The 20245-nt window shown below is 40.1% G+C and overlaps 1 long non-coding RNA gene across 2 annotated transcripts in view; it reads left to right on the forward strand.

Moving 5' to 3' along the window:
• Positions 1–20245, forward strand: part of LOC100849043 (uncharacterized) — a 105134-nt gene that overhangs the window by 8410 nt on the left and 76479 nt on the right. For both annotated transcript variants that reach the window (XR_009491985.1, XR_139625.5), the window contains exon 2: positions 8785–8870. This is a non-coding gene — a long non-coding RNA (uncharacterized lncRNA). The remainder of the gene's footprint in view (positions 1–8784; positions 8871–20245) is intronic.

The raw sequence follows: 20245 nt of genomic DNA on the forward strand, positions 1-20245 counted from the left end.
AATTTTGTAGCCCCACCAATATGACCTTTGAGGACGGGATAAAATAACAAAACTTAAGCAATGAATCAGGGAAGACGGGAGGGTTCAGAAAACCATAACGGAAGGCCTGAAGTATGTTGCTATGTTTGCACAAAGAATTTAGCTCTAAGTTTCTTGGAAGCCAAGAGAGAAAAAAATCAAAATATCATGGACTGTTAATTTTTCTGATAAGGGAAAACATTTCAAGTGTGTCAGAAGGAACAACTCTTCCTAGCAATCAGCTTTAAGAAGAATGTATCTCTATATCCCTTTCTGTAAAAGATACTAAATTACTTAAAGGAAAAATTTTCATTAATGACTTTTACTGGAGATATAGCAGTTTTCTCATGAGACCATTTATTGTATCAATCTGCAAATGCAGAAACCATATTAGTATAATTCTGCAAAAACATTTTTATAAAAAAGGAAAAATAATGAGGTCCAGACCAGCAACTGTGGCTGGAGCACACAGACAGATTCTCCATGTGGGTGGAGGGCACGGGAAGGGAGCAGGGAGAGTCTCCTGGCACTGGGCACAGTGTCCACTGTGGGAGCAAGGTCGGTTCAAAACATGTGTCTACTCCAGTCCCCACGCCCTGGTGCTGCCTCTCCCTTTCAGTCTTAGGCAGAAGTTTTCAACCTGGGAATCCAGGCTCCTAGGGAACCAAGGGGTGGCCATCCGGGAACTCTTCACCCCTCCCCTTTGGCTCAGTTCAGTTCAGTCACTCAGTCATGTCCCACTATTTGTGACCCCATGGACTGCAGCACGCCAGGCTTCCCTGTCCATTACCAACTCCTAGAGCTCGCTCAAACTCATGTCCATTGAGTCAGTGATGCCATCCAACTATCTCATCCTCTGTCATCTCCTTCTCCTCCTGCCTTCAATCTTTCCCAGCATCAGAGTCTTTTCCAGTGAGTCAGTTCTTCGCATCAGGTGGCCAAATTATGGGAGTTTCAGCTTCAGCATCACTCCTTCCAGTGAACACTCAGGACTGATCTTTAGAATGGACTGGTTTGATCTCCTTGCAGTCCAAGGGACTCTCAAGAGTCTTCTCCAACACCACAGTTCAAAAGCATCAATTCTTCGGCACTCAGCTTTCTTTATGGTCCAACTCTCACATCCATACATGCTGCTAAGTCACTTCAGTCGTGTCTGACTCTGTGCGACCCCATAGACGGCAGCCCACCAGGCTCCCCCGTCCCTGGGATTCTCCAGGCAAGAACATTGCCTGGAGAAAAAGGTTGCCATTTCCTTCTCCAATGCATGAAAGTGAAAAGTGAAAGTTAAGTCGCTCAGTGTATCCGACCCTTAGCGACCCCATGCACTGCAGCCTACCAGGCTCCTCTGTCCATAGGATTTTCCAGGCAAGAGTACTGGAGTGGGGTGCCATTGCCTTCTCCACACCCATACATAACTACTGGAAAAACCATAGCTTTGACTAGATGGACCTTTGTTGGCAAAGCAATGTCTCTGCTTTTTAATATGCTGTCTAGGTTGGTCATAGCTTTTCTTCCAAGGAACAAACATCTTTTAATTTCATGGCTGCAGTCACCATCTGCAGTGATTTTGGAGCCCAAGAAAATAAAGTCTGTCACTGTTTCCACTGTTTCCTCATCTATTTGCATGAAGTGATGGACCAGATGCCTTGATCTTAGTCTTTTAAATGTTGAGTTTTAAGCCAGCTTTTTCACTCTCTTTCACTTTCATCAAGAGGCTCTTTAGATCCTCTTCACTTTCTGCCATAAGGGTGTGTCATGTGCATATCCGAGGTTATTGATATTTCTCCCTGCAATCTTGATTCCAGCTTGTGCTTCATCCAGCCCAGCATTTCACATGATGTACTCTGCATATATGTTAAATAAGCAGGGTATACAGCCTTGAGGTACTCCTTTCCCAATTTGAAACCAGTCCATTGTCCCATGTCCAGTTCTAATTGTCACTTCTTGACCTCCTTTCTCAGGAGGCAGGTAGGTGGTCTGGTATTCCCATCTCGAAGAATTTTCCAGTTTGTTGTGATCCACACAGTCAAAGGCTTTGACATAGTCAATAAAGCAGAAGTAGATGCTTTTCTGGACTTCTCTTGCTTTTTCTATGATCCAGCAGATGTTGGCGATTTAATCTCTGGTTCCTCTGCCTTTTCTAAATCCAGCTTGAACATCTGGAAGTTCTCAGTTCACGTACTATTGAAGCCTAGCTTGGAGAATGTTGAGCATTGCTTTGCTAGCATGTACAATGAGTGCAGTTGTGTGGTAGTTTGAATATTCTTTGGCATTGCCTTTCTTTGGGATTGGAATGAAAGCTGACCTTTTCCAGTCCTGTGGCCATTGCTGAGTTTTCCAAATTTGCTGACGTATAGGGTGCAGTGGTTTCACAGCATCATCTTTTAGGATTTGAAATAGCTCAGCTGGAATTCCATCTCCTGCACTTTGGCTGCTTCTTACTAAATGCCAGATATTTTGGAGTAAAGGTGGCTCAGATGGTAAAGAGTCTGCCTGCAACACAGGAGACCCGGGTTCCATCCCTGGGTTGGGAAGATTCTCTGGAGAAGGAAATGGCAACCCACTCCAGTATTCATGCCTGAGAAATCCCCCGGACAGAGGAGCCTGCCAGGCTATAGCCCAGGGGGTCACAAAGAGCTGGACACAACTGAGCAACTAACACACTTTCAGACTTAAGTAAAAGCTGAGGTGCAAAAATCAACTTCTCAAGTATGGTATTGACTGAAAAATAATAAGAAAACATTTGTATTTTAAGGTTTTCTTTTTCTTCTTTTAGATTTAAGACCTGGCTTGTATTTTGGCCAGGGAGGGCTCCTCAGGTCTGCCTGGAGGGCTGCTGGGGGAGTCTGGCGATGGACACCCTTCCAGTGGGGCTCGCTGCAGACCCTAGCAGAGTGCAGAGATGGGGGAGCGGGACAGAGCCCTGAGGGCTGAGAAAAACAGGGTTGGCCTAAAGTACATGTGTAACTACTACTAGAAAATACCACCCACTGCAGAAATGTGTATGCTATATGATGTTTCCCAGAGTTATTAACTGATCATCTCAAAGGGGTGGATACTTTTTTAAAGGTAAATTAAAAACTGAAGTTAAACCTAGAATCCCTGTCTTCAAAAATATACAATCTAGGGAATTCCCTGGTGGTCCCAGAGGTTAAGACTCCATGCTTCCACTGCAGGGACTCAATCCCTGCTCAGGGATTAAGATCTGCTACATGGTGTGGCCAGAAAAACTAAGCAACTAAATTAAAAGGCATATTAAAACTACTTTAAATATTAAATGTTTTTAAAAAATAATCTAATGGAGAAGCTTATAAGGCCCTCTTCCTCCTCCTACTACTACTGCTAAGTCACTTCAGTTGTGTCCGACTCTGTGTGACCCCATAGACGGCAGCCCACCAGGCTCCCCCGTCCCTAGGATTCTCCAGGCAAAAACAGTGGAGTGGGTTGCCATTTCCTTCTCCAACGCGTGAAAGTGAAAAGTGAAAGTGAAGTTGCTCAGTTGTGTCCGACTCTTAGTGACCCCATGGACTGCAGCCTACCAGGCTCCTCCGTCCGTGGGAGTTTCCAGGCATGAGTACTGGAGTGGGGTGCCATTGCCTTCTCTGAAGGCCCTCCTAGAAAGGGCCAAAATAGTAGATATTTTAGGTTTTGCAAGCCAGGAGAGGTCTGTCTGCCACTGGGACTCTGCCATATCAAAAGAAAGCAGCCACACAGACCATAAAGACAAATGGACACAGCTGTGGCCCAATAAAACTTTATTTACAAAAACGCATTGACAGGTCAGCTTTGACACAAGATTAGCAGTTTGTCCAACCCTGGTATACATCATTAATAATTTCCTCCCACTAAAATCACTAATCACTATCTTTTCTTTTCACTGAGATAAACTCTACCCGTTCTTTTAAGTCTCCATGTCCATTCAGGTGTTTTTTTATCCACTCGAAACGTTTATGAGTGACTGAGTGACCTATGAAGTGATGAAAATTTGCATTTAATCCTGATCTTCATTAAAAGGGGCTTACACTCCCTTCTGGGGTTCATTTTTATCTTAATCTCATTAACTTCACATTTATTATTCCCATAAGGGAAATAAAGCTTGAAATATTCATCAGTCTAGCCTGGGATTATCTCCTTGTAAAGAAGCAAAATGGAAGAAAAAAAAACCAAATGAAGCCAGCCAACTAGAAGAAAAGATAACACATCTAGAGAGATAAAATAACAGACATAATAAATACCAGACAGTGCAGGACATTTTTCTGAAAGGAAGATTTTTACTATACAATAAAATGCTTTTCTTTCAAGATATAGGATATCAGATGAATTCTAGTTAAATAAATAGATGTAGATCCCTTTAAATTCATCTTAGATTTATTCCTGGAGATTGTAGTTTATAATTTTGAGTCTGAATTGAAACCTTACTCTATCATTAAATGTTGAGAACTGCTCAAAAGTTTAAATCTAGTTCAAATTTAAAATGCAGTTGAAATGACAATGTTTTGGAAATCTGTCTTTTCAAATCACTTCACATTTAGAGCTGAAGGAAGCCATGTAACCCAGGAATGCCCAGCCAACACCGTCCTCCACATCCGGTTGGGCACTGCTAATCAATCAATATCAATCAACCACAGTATCCTTTTACTAGGCAAAAAATTCTTTGTTATACTATACCCAAGATGCCACCGTCAATTAGATCTTACCGCAAGGCTGATATATAATTGTCATCTCCAACATATTCCATCCCCTCACTTTACAAATTGGGAAGCCATAAGATTAAAGCATCTTTCCAAATGCTAAGCATAATTCTTATCAACTTGGTGCTTTTTCTGGGGCTTCCCTGGTGGCTCAGACAGTAAAGAATCTGCCTGAACTGCTGGAGACCCAGGTTCGATCCCTGGGTTGGGAAGATCCCCTGGAGAAGGGAATGGCAACCCACTGCAATATTCTTGCCTGAAGAATTCCATGGACAAAGGATCCTGGTGGGCTACAGTCCATGGGGTCGTACAGAGTTGAACATGACTGAGCAACTAACATTTTCACTTTCTAGTGCCTTTTCTAGAAGCAGCAGCAGGGCTGGGTGGGAGTTGCCATTCTTGCAATATGATTTCATGTGTAAACTAAACATTTACCAAGCACCTACTAAATGCCAGGAACTCTGCCAGAGTGCTGAGAATTTAGTAATAAAAGAGGCCGGCGAGGTCCTTGTAGGCACAAAGCCTACAAACAAAACCTTGAGAAGTTTTATTGTGATGGGAAGCAGAGAAATGCAGCATTAGCTAGAGAGAATTTGGAACAAAGGAAAGTTGTTTGTTTTTTTTTTTTTTAATGACAGCTATTGGAGCGTGTGTATGTGTTGAAGGGAATGTACAAAGACTGATAATGTAGATGAATGAGGGGTTAATTATAGTTGCTAAGTCCTTGGGAGGGCAAGAGGTATTTGGATTTGGAGAATAAAAAGGGGATGAGCTGACATCTATAGAAAGAGGTTATTTTGCTTAAACATAGCAGGAAGAATGGTAAAGAACATGGGGTCACATTTCCCAATTTAAACTTACAAAAGTCTTTTCGCTTTCAAACTTAAGTTACAGGAAGGTGGAGATTTTCTTGTCCATTTCATTCACTGTCATAAGCCTAGGGTGTAGGACATTGTTTAGTACACATTATGCGTGTGCTCAGTCACTCGGTCTTGTCCCTGACTCTTTGGACTGTAGCTTGCCATGTTCCTCTGTCCATGGAAACTTTCCAGGCCAAGAATCCTTAAGTGGGTCACCATTTCCTCCTCCAGGGGATCTTCCTCACCCAGGGATCAAACCTGAGTCTCTTGCATCTCCTACATTGGCAGGCAGATTCTTTGCCACTGCGCCATCTGGCATTGTTGTTGTTCAGTTGCTAAGTCATGTCCAACTCTTTGCAACCCAATGGGCTGCAATATGCCAAGTTCCTCTGTCCTTCACTATCTCCTGGAGTTTGCTCAAATTCATGTCCATTGACTCAGTGATACTATCTGTACTATACTATTTCATTCTTTAATACCCTCTTCTCCTTTGGCTTTCAGTCCTTCCCAGCATCAGGGTCTTTTCCAGTGAGTCAGCTCTGCGCATCAGGTGGCCAAAGTACTGGAGCTTCAGCTTCAGCATCAGTCCTTCCAATGAATATTTAGGACTGATTTCCTTTCTCAGCCTTCTTTATGGTCCAACTCTCACATCCATACATGACTACTAGAAAAACCACAGCTTTGACTAGACGGGTATTTGTCAGCAAAGTGATGTCTCTGCTTTTTAATATGCTGTCTAGATTTGTCATTGCTTCCCTTTCAAGGAGCAGTTATCTTTTAATATCATAGCTTCAGTCACTGTTCACAGTGATTTTGGAGACCAAGGAAATAAAATTTGTCACTGCTTCTACTTTTTCCTCTTCTATTTGCCATGAAGCCACCTGGCATTAGGAGGTCAAAAAATACTAATTCAAGGAAAAGTACTACAGAACACTTGTTTTACCAAATCTGATTTTCCAAGTGACCACAAGATGGCAGGCTTATACCGAGAAAACACTGTCGACTGGTTGGCTTGTTTCCATAATGTGACAAATGTTAAACCCAGGGAAGTGGTGGCTTCTTAATGAATATTTGAGTAAACTGGAAAACAGTTTCCAGTAGTGAGATGTGTATGAACTTGTCTTCACAAGTACTTACTTGTCAGACAAGACTTTATGTAACCATTAGAAAGGAAATAAAATGCAAAGATTAACTAGGTACCCAGGAGTTTAAGATACACTTCTGGTGATGGGAAACTATTTCCTCTTAAGATTATATCCCCTTGAAACAATAAAGCTTAATGACCCAGCTATTCCTCACATTTGGCAAATTTAGAGTCACGTGGTAAATGTAAACCACTACAGAATCCCCAAAGGGAAACAGGATCTTCTTTGAGACCACCGAAGCTGTCTGAAATCTAGATTTTAGAATCTGAGTTTAATTTGTAGAAATAACATTAGATTGGTCCTTTTGTAAAGAAATTTCTTGGTGTTATTCCTCGTAGATAATACCTTAACGTTTTCTTTTCTTTCCCAACTACCTCCTAGAATAATAACCTACAAAGGAAAATTATTTCTCTTTTTGAAAAAGTTGCATACAGGGTTTGATTCTCACATTTCTGCATTATGAAGCCCTCCACATTGTGTTTTTGTCTTGTTTTTCTGATTTTGTTTTGTTGATGGTAGGTTGTATTCCTCAAAATATTTGCTGCTGTCCCTGAAGAATGATTGGACTTCTCCACCCACAGGGAGCAGGCATGGACATGTGATTTGAGATGTGTTTCCATGAAATAGGACTTCCCAGGTGGCACAGTCATAAAGAATTCACCTGGCAGTGCAGGAAATGCAAGAGAGCAGGTTCAATCCCTGGGTCGGGAAGAGCCCCTGAAGCAGGAAATGGCCACCCATTCCAGTATCCTTGCCTGGAAATGCCATGGACAGAGGAGCCTGGAGGGCTACAGTCCATAGGGTTGCAAAGAGTCGGACGTGACTGACTCAGCAACTGAGCGCACACACTCACACACACACACACATACATACATTCCATGAAATAGAATAAAACCTCCCTGACACGTGCAGGTCAGGAGTGACTATGTGACTAGCTTTGGCCATTCAATGGAGGGGAGAAATGACATGTCATTGAATAGAAATTTTGAAAACTCGCTCCTGGTTTCCCAGCTCTCCTCTCTCATCACCTGAAACTACCAGTATCCACCACCCAGGAGCTGCCCTGCCTTGGGTCCCTAGTGAAACAGTCCCACGATGGACATGTCATGTGAATAAAAAATAAATGTGTGTTGTCATAATCCTTTGAGATCTATTTTTATCTGGGGTCTATATTTTTTTTTAACTGCAGCGTAACTTAATTGACTGATACAATATCTTATATGGTAGTTATAAAAATAAGTGAATAAATACCTAAAAAATGCTTAGCCTTGTGTGTGGTGGATATTAAGCAGTGAATAAATGTTAAGTTATTCATTAGTATCATTGATCATTTCCATTCATTCACTTTACCCACCAGAGTCATGATAAAAGCACCCTTAGGTCTTATTTAAGTTGCATTAGAAGGTATTGGCATCGTTTTGAGATTTAAAATGAGATTTAGAGTCCAATAAAAAGACTTGGGCTTCCCTAGTGGCTCAGATGGTAAAGAAGCTGCCTGCAATGCAGGAGACCCAGGTTCCATCCCTGGATGAGGAAGACCCCCTGGAGAAGGGAATGGCTAACCCACTTCAGTATTCTTGCCTGGGAGATCCCATGGACAGAGAAGCCTGGCATGCTATAGTCCATGGGGTCGCAAAGAGTCGGATATGACTTAAACACTTTTTACGTAGAGAATGATGGAAAGTATGAGCAATTAAGTGCTATCCATGGCTCCATGGAATGCACATACTCAAGAATATTTATTAAACAACTAGTGTTAATTTCCCTGGCGCTGCTACTCTGCCTTTACAGCCTGATAATCAGAAGGTACTCATTTCTTTTTTTTTTAATTAAAATATATTTATTTGTTACCATTCATTCAACATTTTTTATCATTGTTGAGAATCTACTGCTATACTAGATAAATTCTGTGAATGCAGAAATAATTTTTAAAAAACATATGGTTTCTACCCTCATGCCCTCTTAGGGTTCACAGTCTGGTGAAGGGGATGAACAGTAACTGAATATCTTAGTCAGCTCAAGCTGACTATAGACCAAATGGTAAAATAACAGACATTTATTTTCTCACAGGTCTAGAGGCTGGAAAGTCCAATATCAAGCCAGCAAATTCAGTATCTGGTGAGGACCATCTTCCTGGCTTGCAAATGGCTAATAAGGTACACATTTCTTTGACTGCTAGGTACATTCAATGAAAACAAATTACTCAACCTAAAATATTCTGATTTTAAAATTCCATTTCATTAAATAATTTTGTTCTCTTCCCTTCTGTTCTTGGCATCAAGGAAAGGAAGGGACATCTCCCCTACAGGCCCCAGGGCACAGTAACAAAGCAACATCTATTTGGTGCCAAATTAAAATTATTTTTACATCCCCTTGATGTTTCTGCAAGAATGCATTCTAATGTCCCAAAGAATACAAATTTACTTTCCCGTTGGTGACAACTTAGTGTTCTTAATACAGCTTTCAGTGTGTGCCTCTTAACAGCCAACTTGCTGAGTCATGTAGATTCTAACCTGCAGTTTCTGCTGATTCTTTCAACCCAGATCGAGCATCACAAATTCCACCCCGTCACACAATTCACAACAATCTTTTTCAACTAGTCCTTTTAATGAAAAACAAAATGGTTTAAACTGTAATTCTTTCCCAGAAGGACTGGAAAGTCAGCTTACCCTATAGAGCTTTCAAAGATCCAGGACTTCAAGGTGGAAGATACCCAAAGGCAGGGAACACTGCAGGGGTTTGGTTGACAGTCTCTGCACAGAACAAATGTACCCCCAACTTCCCTCCCAAGTATTCAACTGAGGCAACCACCTCCAAGCTCCCTGCCCCCAGCCTTAACTGGACACTTGCTCTAGAGAAACTGACTCCAAGGTGGACAGACTTAAGAATGTGTCATACAGAGTGAAGTGAGTCATTAAGAGAAAAATAAATATTGTGTATTAACACATGTATGTAAAACTTTTTTTAAAAAATGGTACAGATAAACCTATTTCCAAAGCAAGGAATAGAGAGGCAGACAGTGAGAATAGATGGATGAACCCAGAGTAAAAGAAGGGGAATGAGATGAGTTGGGAGATTTTGACTGACATATACACACTACCATATATAAAACAGATAGCTTTCAGAAAGCTGTTATATAACACAGGGAGCTCAGCTTGATGCTCTGTGATGACCTACATGGTGGGAATGGGGGTGGAGAGGTCCAAGAGGGAGGGAATAATTGTACACATATAACTGATTTACTTATTATACAGCAAAAACCAACACAACATTGTAAGTCAAAATGAAACAATCATGTCCAACTCTTTGCAACCCACCAGGCTCCTCTATAGCCCACGAGGCTCCTCTGTCCATTAAATTCTCCAGGCAAAAATACTGGGGTGGGTAGCCATTCCCTTTTCCAGGGGTTCTTCCCGACCCAGGGACTGAACCCAGGTATCCTGCACTGCAGGCAGATTCTTTACTGTTTGAGTCATCAGGGAAACCCCACTATACCCCAGTTTAAAAAGAAAAGAAGCACCAGTCTAATGGTTAATGATGAGCACCAGAAAGAGGATGAGGCAGGCCTGAAAGCAGAGGAATTAACTAAGGGTCAGCCTAGTCATGGTAGAATACTCAGTCCACTTCCTCACAGCTTGATGCCAGAAACATTTCTCAGAACATGGTTCCTGCTGTATTTTCCTGTAACCAGAAAATAACATCCCCACCCACCCACCCACCCAGTAGGAGACTGGAGGCTTCTCTGGAGAAATGGCTCACTAATGAGAAGATCAGTTGGCCCTCTAGCCAAAATTTTAGTTAGACATAATTGTGAAGCCTGCAGCTCTAACCACACAGAGAGCTTGCAAATTGTTTTCAAGTCTCTTAGTCTTAACTACAAAAGGCCAGCCAAAGATTGCCAGGTATTTAAGAAAATTTGTACATGAGTTAGAAGAGATGGTAGAAATGACTCCAGGGAATATAGAGACGATGCAGGAAACAGATGTCTGTGTGTGTGTGTGTGTGTGCCATCAGAGCTATTAGAGAAGAGAGTTTGTTCATAAAATAACAAGTATCAAAGAGCAAGAGAGATTTCTTGAGAATTAAAAAAAATTTTAACTAAGATATAAATTTCAATAAGAAGGTTACAATATAATATGGAGCAAATTCTAGAAAGTAAAGCAAAAATATTAAGAAATAGAAAGACAGGTCTGGAACAAGAGGCCCAACATTTCTGAAATTTGAGAAAGAGAACTAAAAGGAAGAAAGCGTCAGAGTGTTTATAGAAAGCTTTCCCCAGGCCTGAGGATCACAAGTCTTCAAATGAAAAAGGCACACTGAATGCCAAGTACAATGAATGAAGAGATCACAACAAAGCAGACTCTTGAAATTCTCCAAGGATAAAGAAAAGGTGCTAAAGCCATCCAGAGAGGAAAGACACCAATGGAATCAGGAATAAGAATGGAAACACCAGAAGGAAAAGCTAAAACATTTTAAATTCTAAAGAAAAATTGTTCTCAATCTAGGATTTTATATCCAGCCAATCCATCCACCAAAGTAAGAGTAGAATAGACGTTTTCAAACTTTAAGGATCCCAGCAGAATGAGGGCAATACCAAAAAGAAGTGGGACATGGAACCAAAAAAAGATGTTCAACATAGGAAAGAAAGGGAGGTCCCGGTGGAACAGCAGTGCTTCCAGTTCAGCCAACAACTGGCCCAGACTGGATCAGGTGAACAGAGTCTGTGGGAGGAAGATTTCCTAGCAAAACCTGAACTGAAAGATTATATGTTGCATTTGAGCATTTGGAAAATAATACTGACAAACACATTAGTTTTATGAGAGCATTTGGAAATAAAATGAAAGATAGTTTCAGAGACAACAAAATGAAAGTTTAGGGAAAAAATAAGCTCATACACTCTATTTGGCTCAGTGATAAACCATATTATATAGCCATAATTATGTAAATACTGACTAATAATTTAACAGCAAAAGTTGTGATTTTATTAGGAAAATGTAAGCTGAAAAGGGGGGTGGGAATGATGGGAGGAAGAACACCCTATGTTTATATTCCTTAGCAGAAATTCAATAGATAGCCTATAAGTGACAATTTAGGAACTAGAGAAAGAAAAATAATACATGGAGGAATTTGCCAGGGGAACCAACTAAGAATTGAAAGGGAATTCCTATAAGGAATGTGAAAAGAAAGATGGAAAGGAAAGAGTAGAAAAATGGTATTTTTTATTGTAAGTCTTTTCTGATGTACTGATGACATTTTAAATTATGTACACATATTATCTTGATTGTTTTTAAGTTAAAATTAAAACTTATCGTCAAAGAGTTACAATTTAGTTGGGAAGATAAGCACAAGATATTAAACTAGATTACTAATTATAGAAGTTTCAATAACAATTAAAGACAGTAATAGAGAATAACTCAGTAAGTAGTTTGACTAATTTCCAAAAGACTATTTTGGAGTTAGAGAGAGGAACACTCATGGAAGACTTAAGGTGGTAAGGAAAGACTTTGTGAAGAGACGAGACTGGGCCTGAGTTTTCTTGGAAAAGTACAATTGTCTACTTGATCATGCAGAGGGTAGTTCAAAGACTTTAGAGGCCAAAATGAGGACTACTCAGAGAGGATACTGAGCAATCCATTTGTACCGAAGTCTAACTCTGTACCTCCAGTTTGGTCCCAGGTATATGACCATCTGAGAAAGAAAAGCCAGCAGAGACCAGGTTCTGGAGGGTCTAGTAAGTAGGGCTAAACAGTTTGGACTTTATCTGAAGAAAATGGTCCCCAAAGAGATGATTCAGTTAACCACTTTGCTGTACCACAGAAATTAACACAACATTGTAAATCAACTTATATATATATATAATATATAAATATTTATATATATAAATATATATATATTTATATTTTATATAAAAATATAAATATATATAAATATAAATATATAATATATATATATATGTATATATATATTTAGCTCAGCTGGTAAAGAATCTTCCTGCAATGCAGGAGACACCAGTTCAATTCCTGGGTCAGGAAGATTCCCCTGGAAGAGGGATAGGCTACCACTCCAGTATTCTTGGGCTTCCCTGGTAGCTCAGCTGGTAAAGAATCTGGCTGCCATGCTATTGTTGTTTTTAATTTGTTGATATCAGTTTTGGTTTTGTCTGGTTCACTAGGTCACTCTCTTGTACTTTGTTTTCTTTGGACTGTTTTGGTTTTGTATGTGTGTGTGTGTTCCTTTGCGTTTGTTACTATTTACCTAATATTGCATTGACCAGTTATCTGGGATTCTTTTTTTTTTCCTCCTAGTTCTTTTTGTTGTTGTTCTCACTTCATTCAGACTATTAAGAAAACAAAAATATTGTCCATTAAGACAATTAAGAAAATGGAAATAGGAATATACATATCAATAATTACTTTAAATATAGTAGGTTAAATGTTCCAACCAAAAGACACAGACTGGATGAATAGATACATAACAAGACCCATATATATATGCTGTCCATTATGGACCTACTTCAGACCTAGAGATGCATACAGATTGAAAGTAAAAGATGGAAGAAGATATTCCATGCAAATGGAAATCAAAAGAAAGCTGGAGTAGCAATTCTTATGTCAGAAAAAACAAACCTTAAAATGAAGAATATTACAAGAGATAAGGAAGGACACTACATGATGATCCGGGGCTCAATCCAAGAAGACATAATGATTGTAAATATTTATACATCCAACATTGGAACACCTCAGCAGATAAGGCAAACATTAACAGACAGAACGGGAAATCAACAGTAGCACAATAACAGTAGAGGACTTTAACACCCCACTTACACCAACGGACAAATCATCAAAACAGAAAGCAAGGAAACACAAACCTTAGATGACACATTATACCAGAGAGACCTAATTGATATCTTCAAGACATTCCATCCAAGTGCAGAAGAATAGACTTTATTCTCAAGTGTACAAAGAACATTTTCCAGGATAGATCACATCTTGGATCACAAATCAAGCCTTGGCGTATTTAAGAAAATTGGAATTCTGTCAATCATCTTTCTGACCACAATGCTGTGAGACTAGATACCAATTACAGGAATAAAAAAAGAAAAAGAAAAACTGTAACAAACACAAACACATGGAAGCTAAACAACATGCTTCTAAATAACCAATAGGTCACTGAAGACATCAAAAAGGAAATTTTTTTAAAACCTAGAAAAAAATGACAGTGAAAACACAATGACCCAAAACCTATGGGATGCAGCAAAAGCAGTTCTGAGAGGGAAGTTTATAGCAATACAAGCTTACCTCAAGAAAGAAGAAAAACATCAAATACACAACTTGACCTTACACCTAAAGCAACTAGAAAAAGAGGCACAAAAAACCCCAAAGTTAGCAGAAGGAAAGAAATCATAAAGATCATAGCAGAAGAAAATGAAGAAAATAATAGTAAAGATCAATAAAACTAAAAGTTAGTTCTTTGAGAAGATAAAAGTACCAAATCATTAGCCAGACTCATCAAGAAAAAAAGGGAGAAGATTCAAATCAGCAAAATTAGAAATGAAAAAAGAGAGGTTACGATAGACAATGTGGAAATGCAAAGGAACATAAGGAGACTATTAGGAGCAACTGTATGCCGATGAAATGGACAACCTGGAAGAAATGGAAAAATTCTTAGAAAAGTTTAACCTTCCAAGACTGAACCAAGGAAAAAAATAGAAATTTTGAGCAAACCAATCACAAGCACTGACATTGAAGCTATGATCAAAAATCTCCCCAAAAACAAAAGCCTTGGGTCAGATGGCTTCACATGTGAATTCTTTCAAATGTTTAGAGAAGAACTAATGCCTATCCTTCTCAAACTCTTTCAAAAAATTGCAGAGGAAGGAACACTCCCAACTCATTCTGTGAAGCCAACCTCACCCTGAAAACCAAAGCCAGACATAGGCATCATAAAAAAAGAAAATTATAGACCAGTATCACTGATGAACATAGATGCAAAAATTCTCAACCAAATTCTAGCAAACAGGATCCAACAACACATTAAAAGGGTCATACACCATGATCAAGTTGGATTTATCCAAGGGATGCCCAAATTCTTCAGTACATACAACTGAATCAATTTGACACACCATATTAATAAATTAAAAGATGAAAATCATGGTAATCTCAATAGATGCAGAAAAAGTTTTTGACAAAGTTCAACACCCATTTATGATAAAACTCTCCAGAAAACCAGCTAGAAGGAAGCTACCATTAAGGTAATAAAGGCCATATATGATAAACCCACAGCAAACATTATTTTCAATGGTGAAAACCTGAATTTCTTCTAACATCAGAACAAGACAAGGATGCCCACTTTCGCCACTATTATTCAACATAGGTTTGGAAGTCCTAGCCACAGCAATCAGAGAAGAAAAAGAAATAAAAGGAATCCAGATTGGAAAAGAAGTAAAATTCTCACTGTTTGCAGGCGACATGATACTATATATAGAAAACCCTAAAAATACTATCAGCAAATTACTAAGAGCTAATCAGTAAATTCGGAGAAGGCAATGGCAACCCACTCCAGTACTCTTGCCTGGAAAATCCCATGGGCAGAGGAGCCTGGTAGGCTGCAGTCCATGGGGTTGCAAAGAGTCGGACACGACTGGGCAACTTCACTTTGACTTTTCACTTTCATGCATTGGAGAAGGAAATGGCAACCCACCCCAATACTCTTGCCTGGAGAATCCCAGGGATGGGGGAGCCTGGTGGGCTGCCATCTATGGAGTTGCACAGAGTCAGAAACTACTGAAGCGACTTAACAGCAGCAGCAGCAATCACAAAAGCAGTAAATTTAGCAAAGTTGCAGAATAAAAAATCAGAAATCACTTGCATTCCTTTACACTCACAATGAAAAATCAGAAAGAGAAATTAAGGAATCAATCCCATTTACCATTGCCACAAAAATAATAAAATACCTAGGAACAAACCTACCCAAGGAGACAAAAGAGCTATATACAGAAAACTATAAGACACTGATGAAAAAAATCAAAGACGACATAAACAGATGGAGAGACACACCATGTAATTGGATGGGAAGACTCAATATTGTGAAAATGACTATACTACCCAAAGCAATCTTAATGCAATCCCTATCAAATTACCAATGACATTTTCACAAAATTAGAACAAAAGTTTTGTAAGTCATATGGAAACATAAAAGACCCAAAAGAGCCAAAGCAATCTTGAGAAAGAAGAATGGAGATGGGGTAATCAACCTTCCTGATTTCAGACTATACTACAAAGCTATAGTCATTGAGACAGTATGGTTCTGGCACAAAAACAGTAGTATAGACCAATGCAACAAGATAGAAAGCCCAGAGATAAAACTCACACACTTGTGGGCACCAGATCTTTGACAAAGGAGGCAAGACTATACAATGGAGAAAAGATAGTCTCTTCAATAAGCGGTGCTTAGAAAGTTGGGACAGCTATGTGTAAAAGAATGAAATTAGAACACTTCCTAACACCATAAGTGAAAAGTGAAGTCACTCAGTCGTGTCCGACTCCTAGCGACCCATGGACTGCAGCCCATCAGGCTCCTCTGTCCATGGGATTCTCCAGTCAAGAACACTGGAGTGGGTTGCCATTTCCTCCTCCAATGCATGAAAGTAAAAAGTCAAAGTGAAGTCACTCAGTCGTGTCCGACTCCTAGCAACTCCATGGACTGCAGCCCACCAGGCTCCTCCATCCATGGGATTTTCCAGGCAAGAGTAAACAAAGGTAAACTCAAAAAGGATTAAAGACCTAAATGTAAGACCAGAAATTATAAATCTCTTAGAGGAAAACATAGGCAAAACTCTTATTGACATAAATCACAGCAAGATCCTCTGTGAATTGCCTACTAGAGTAATGGAAATAAAAACAAAAATAAACAAATGGGACCTAATTAAACTTAAGAAACTTTTGCACAGCAAATGAAATCATAAACAAGATGAAAGGACAACCCTTAGAATGGGTGAAGCAACAGACAAAGGATTAATCTCCAAAATGTACAAGCAGCTTATGCATCTCAAGAACAGAAAAACAAACAATCCAATCAAAAAATGGGCAGAAGACCAAAACAGACATTTCTCCGAAGAAGACATCCAGATGGCTAATAAACACAGGAAAAAATGCTCAGCATCACTTATTATTAGAGAATTTCAAAGCAAAACTACAGTGAGGTATCTCCTCACACTGGTCAGAATGGCCATCATCAAAAATTTTACAAACAATAAATGCTGGAGAGGATGTGGAGAAAGTGGAAGCCTCTTACACTGTTGGTGGAAATGTAAATTGATACAGCCAGTATGGAAGACAATATGGAGATTCCTTTAAAAACTAGGAATAAAACTACCATATGAATACTCAGCAATCCCACTATTAGGCAAATACCCTGAGAAAATCATAACTGAAAAAGACACATGTACCTCAGTGTTCATTGCAGCACTGTTTGCAATAGCCAGGACACGGAAGCAACCTAGACGTCTGTCAACAGATGAATGGATAAAGAAGTGTGGCACATATATACAATGGAATATTACTCAGCCATTAAATGTAATGCATTTGAGTCGTTCTAGTGAGGTGGATGAACCTAGAGCCAGTTATACAGAGTGAAGTAAATTAGAAAGAGAAAAAACACATGTCATATATTAACACATACATTTGGTATCTAGAAAAATGACAGGGCAGGAATAGAGACTCAGACATACAGAACAGACAGACTTGTGGACACGGTGGGTATGGGAGGGGGGTGGTGGCTAGTAGGAAAGGTCAGTTCAGTTCAGTTCAGTCACTCAGTCATGTCTGACTCTTTGCGACCCCATGAACCACAGCTCTCCAGGCCTCCCTGTCCATCACCAACTCCCGGAGTTCACTCAAACTCGCGTCTATTGAGTCGGTGATGCCATCCAACCATCTCATCCTCTGTCGTCCCCTTCTCCTCCTGCCCCCAATCCCTCCCAGCATCAGAGTCTTTTCCAATGAGTCAGTTGTGGCCAAAGTATTGGTAGGAAAGATAGAGTGGGACTGAAACAGAAACATTAGCATGTGTAAAACAGATAGCTAGTGGGAAGATGCCGCATAGCACAGAGAGCTCAGCCTGGTGCTCTGTGACAACCTAGAGGGATGGGATGGGGTGGGAGGTGGGAGGAAGGTTCAAGAGAGAGGGGACATGTGTGTACCTATGGCTGATTCATGTTGATGTATGTTAGAAACAAGCACAACATTACATAGCAATGGCTGCTGCTGCTGCTGCTGCTAAGTCGCTTTAGTCGTGTCTGACTCTGTGCAACCCCATAGACGGCAGCCCACCAGGCTCCCCCGTCCCTGGGATTCTCCAGGCAAGAGTACTGGAGTGGGTTGCCTTTGCCTTCTCTGCATTGCAATTACCCTCCAATAAAAAATTAATTAATTAAAAAAGAAAATTATGAGTAATAGTATGTAGTGAATTAACTCCCAAAATGCACAGAATAGGAGAATCCATAAATTATGTAAATATTTGGTGTCAACTGGACATTGGGACACTGTGGCCCATTTGGAGGAATACATGTGAAAAGGGAACTAAATTTGAAAAGAAAACCTAACAATTAAATATTTGTAAAATAAGGGCTTGATAAGAGAAAGCTTAGACTCTAAAATAGCTGATCCAAGCCTAGTGGGAGAAGGCTCTCAAGAAAGTTCTCTATTGTTGTGTTTTCCTGGGCTCACAGGGCTCCTAGTAAGTAGAGAGTGTGCCCCAGGGGGTGGGGTTAAGTGTAAGGTAGAGTGGCAGGAGAGCCCAGCGCAGCCATCCGCCATCCCCAGGAGATCTGCGTTCAAGGCTCCATCACTGGGCACTGGTGCGTACAGGGGAATGCCAGCCCCTTCAAGAGCATCTTACTGAATCTGTGCTTGTCATTTGCCTCTTCCGGGTGAATTAGTGACCTTGTAATATGGGGAAATTCAACTGCATGATTTTAGACCCACTCTGGCTGTAAATTGCTGATTCTAAGAGTCTGAGGCTTTCCTTTTTAAGCGTGAGCACTACGGAGGTTAGCATTGCCGTGTACAAGAGTGCTTGGGCCCTGAGCATGAGCACAGCCCATCTGTCCGGGATACTCCACTCACAGTTCTGCACTAACCTGAGAGGATTAGCTAGGCGGTGTCTTTGGGTCCTGCGGTCCCCAGGGTTCTCAGTGACCTGACTTTCTCATGTACCCTCCACAGCAAGCAGAGCCCAGCAGGGACAAATTCTGTAACCCCTGGGGGCAGATTCACGTCTCAGTTCCAAAGAAACCACACAGTGGAGATGCACTCCAAATTACCAGGGAGAGTCAAAGTTCAGGATCAGAGTTCCCCCAAGTCAGTCCACAGACAGCTGCCAATTCAGAACAAACTTTTCCTTGTTTCATGGTGAAATGAAAGACAAGGAAGGACAGCAACACATACATATTATGTATATATATATATATATATATATATATATATATATATAAAACACAACTTCCTCTGGATGAAATGTCCATCTATAATTACGTCTCATCTTTTGTGTTAAATTGTTCTCTCTTTTATGAACTAATGTGGATAGTAGTTGTGTAATTACTACTTTTAATGCCATTTATTGGAGAAAACATTTTTTAATTAGCAATCATTCTTTAATTCCCCATTTAGAACTTTCTTTCCTTTTTGGCTCGTTTGCAAAATCTCAAGTGTGGGGATCTATGCGATAGCTTCAGAGAGGACTTGAGAACCCCCACTCACACCCCAATCTGTTTCCCGTAATAGATAAAACTTACTTGAATCCCTAGACTTTGCACCGCACAGTCTTCTAGAAGCTACAGAGCCAGGAAGTGAGGCCAGGGCCTTCACCTCCACCCTAATTGTGGGCCAGAAGGAGCCGGAGCCTGCAGAGCAGCTGGAGATCCCAGAAGTTGCTGATTAAAATGGGGATAAAGTTCAGGGCAGAGCATCTTTATGCAAAGCAGTAAGAAAGTGGTCTTTATCTGGGGAGCCGCTGTTTCCTCCCCATGTACTTGTCACAAGCCCTCAGGCTGAAAATAGAGGTCAGACTCTAGCCGCAGAAATTCATATCCTCATCCTGTTAAAAATTTTTAAAAAAAAACAACTTTGAAAAAAAATTGTTTAGTCATGTAAATCTCAGTTTTAAAGCTTCACTATACCGTACTTCCAGAGTTTTTGTTTTCTAGACACATACATCATGTTAGCAAGCACAGTTCTAAAGTCCTCATGGTCATTTCCTTCTGTGCCTGTTTAATTATATCTCCCTTCCTTCTCCCTTTTTTCCTGAAATTAGCAGGGGACGTGCAGAGAATCTCATGTGAACAATCAGAGGATTATACATATACATAATTTGGTCATATATGGAAGTGAACTTTTGTTGGAAAAAAAAAAGAAAAAAATACAGACCTACTTTAGAAAATAATGTTTGCTAAAATGCATTCTATTTCTGGCAAGTAATCAACCATGAGAACCTTGTTAGAAAATATCCACTAGGGGGCACTGCAGTCAAAGCA

Source organism: Bos taurus, chromosome 20, assembly GCF_002263795.3.
Source record: "Bos taurus isolate L1 Dominette 01449 registration number 42190680 breed Hereford chromosome 20, ARS-UCD2.0, whole genome shotgun sequence".
NCBI classification, from domain to species: domain Eukaryota; kingdom Metazoa; phylum Chordata; class Mammalia; order Artiodactyla; family Bovidae; genus Bos; species Bos taurus.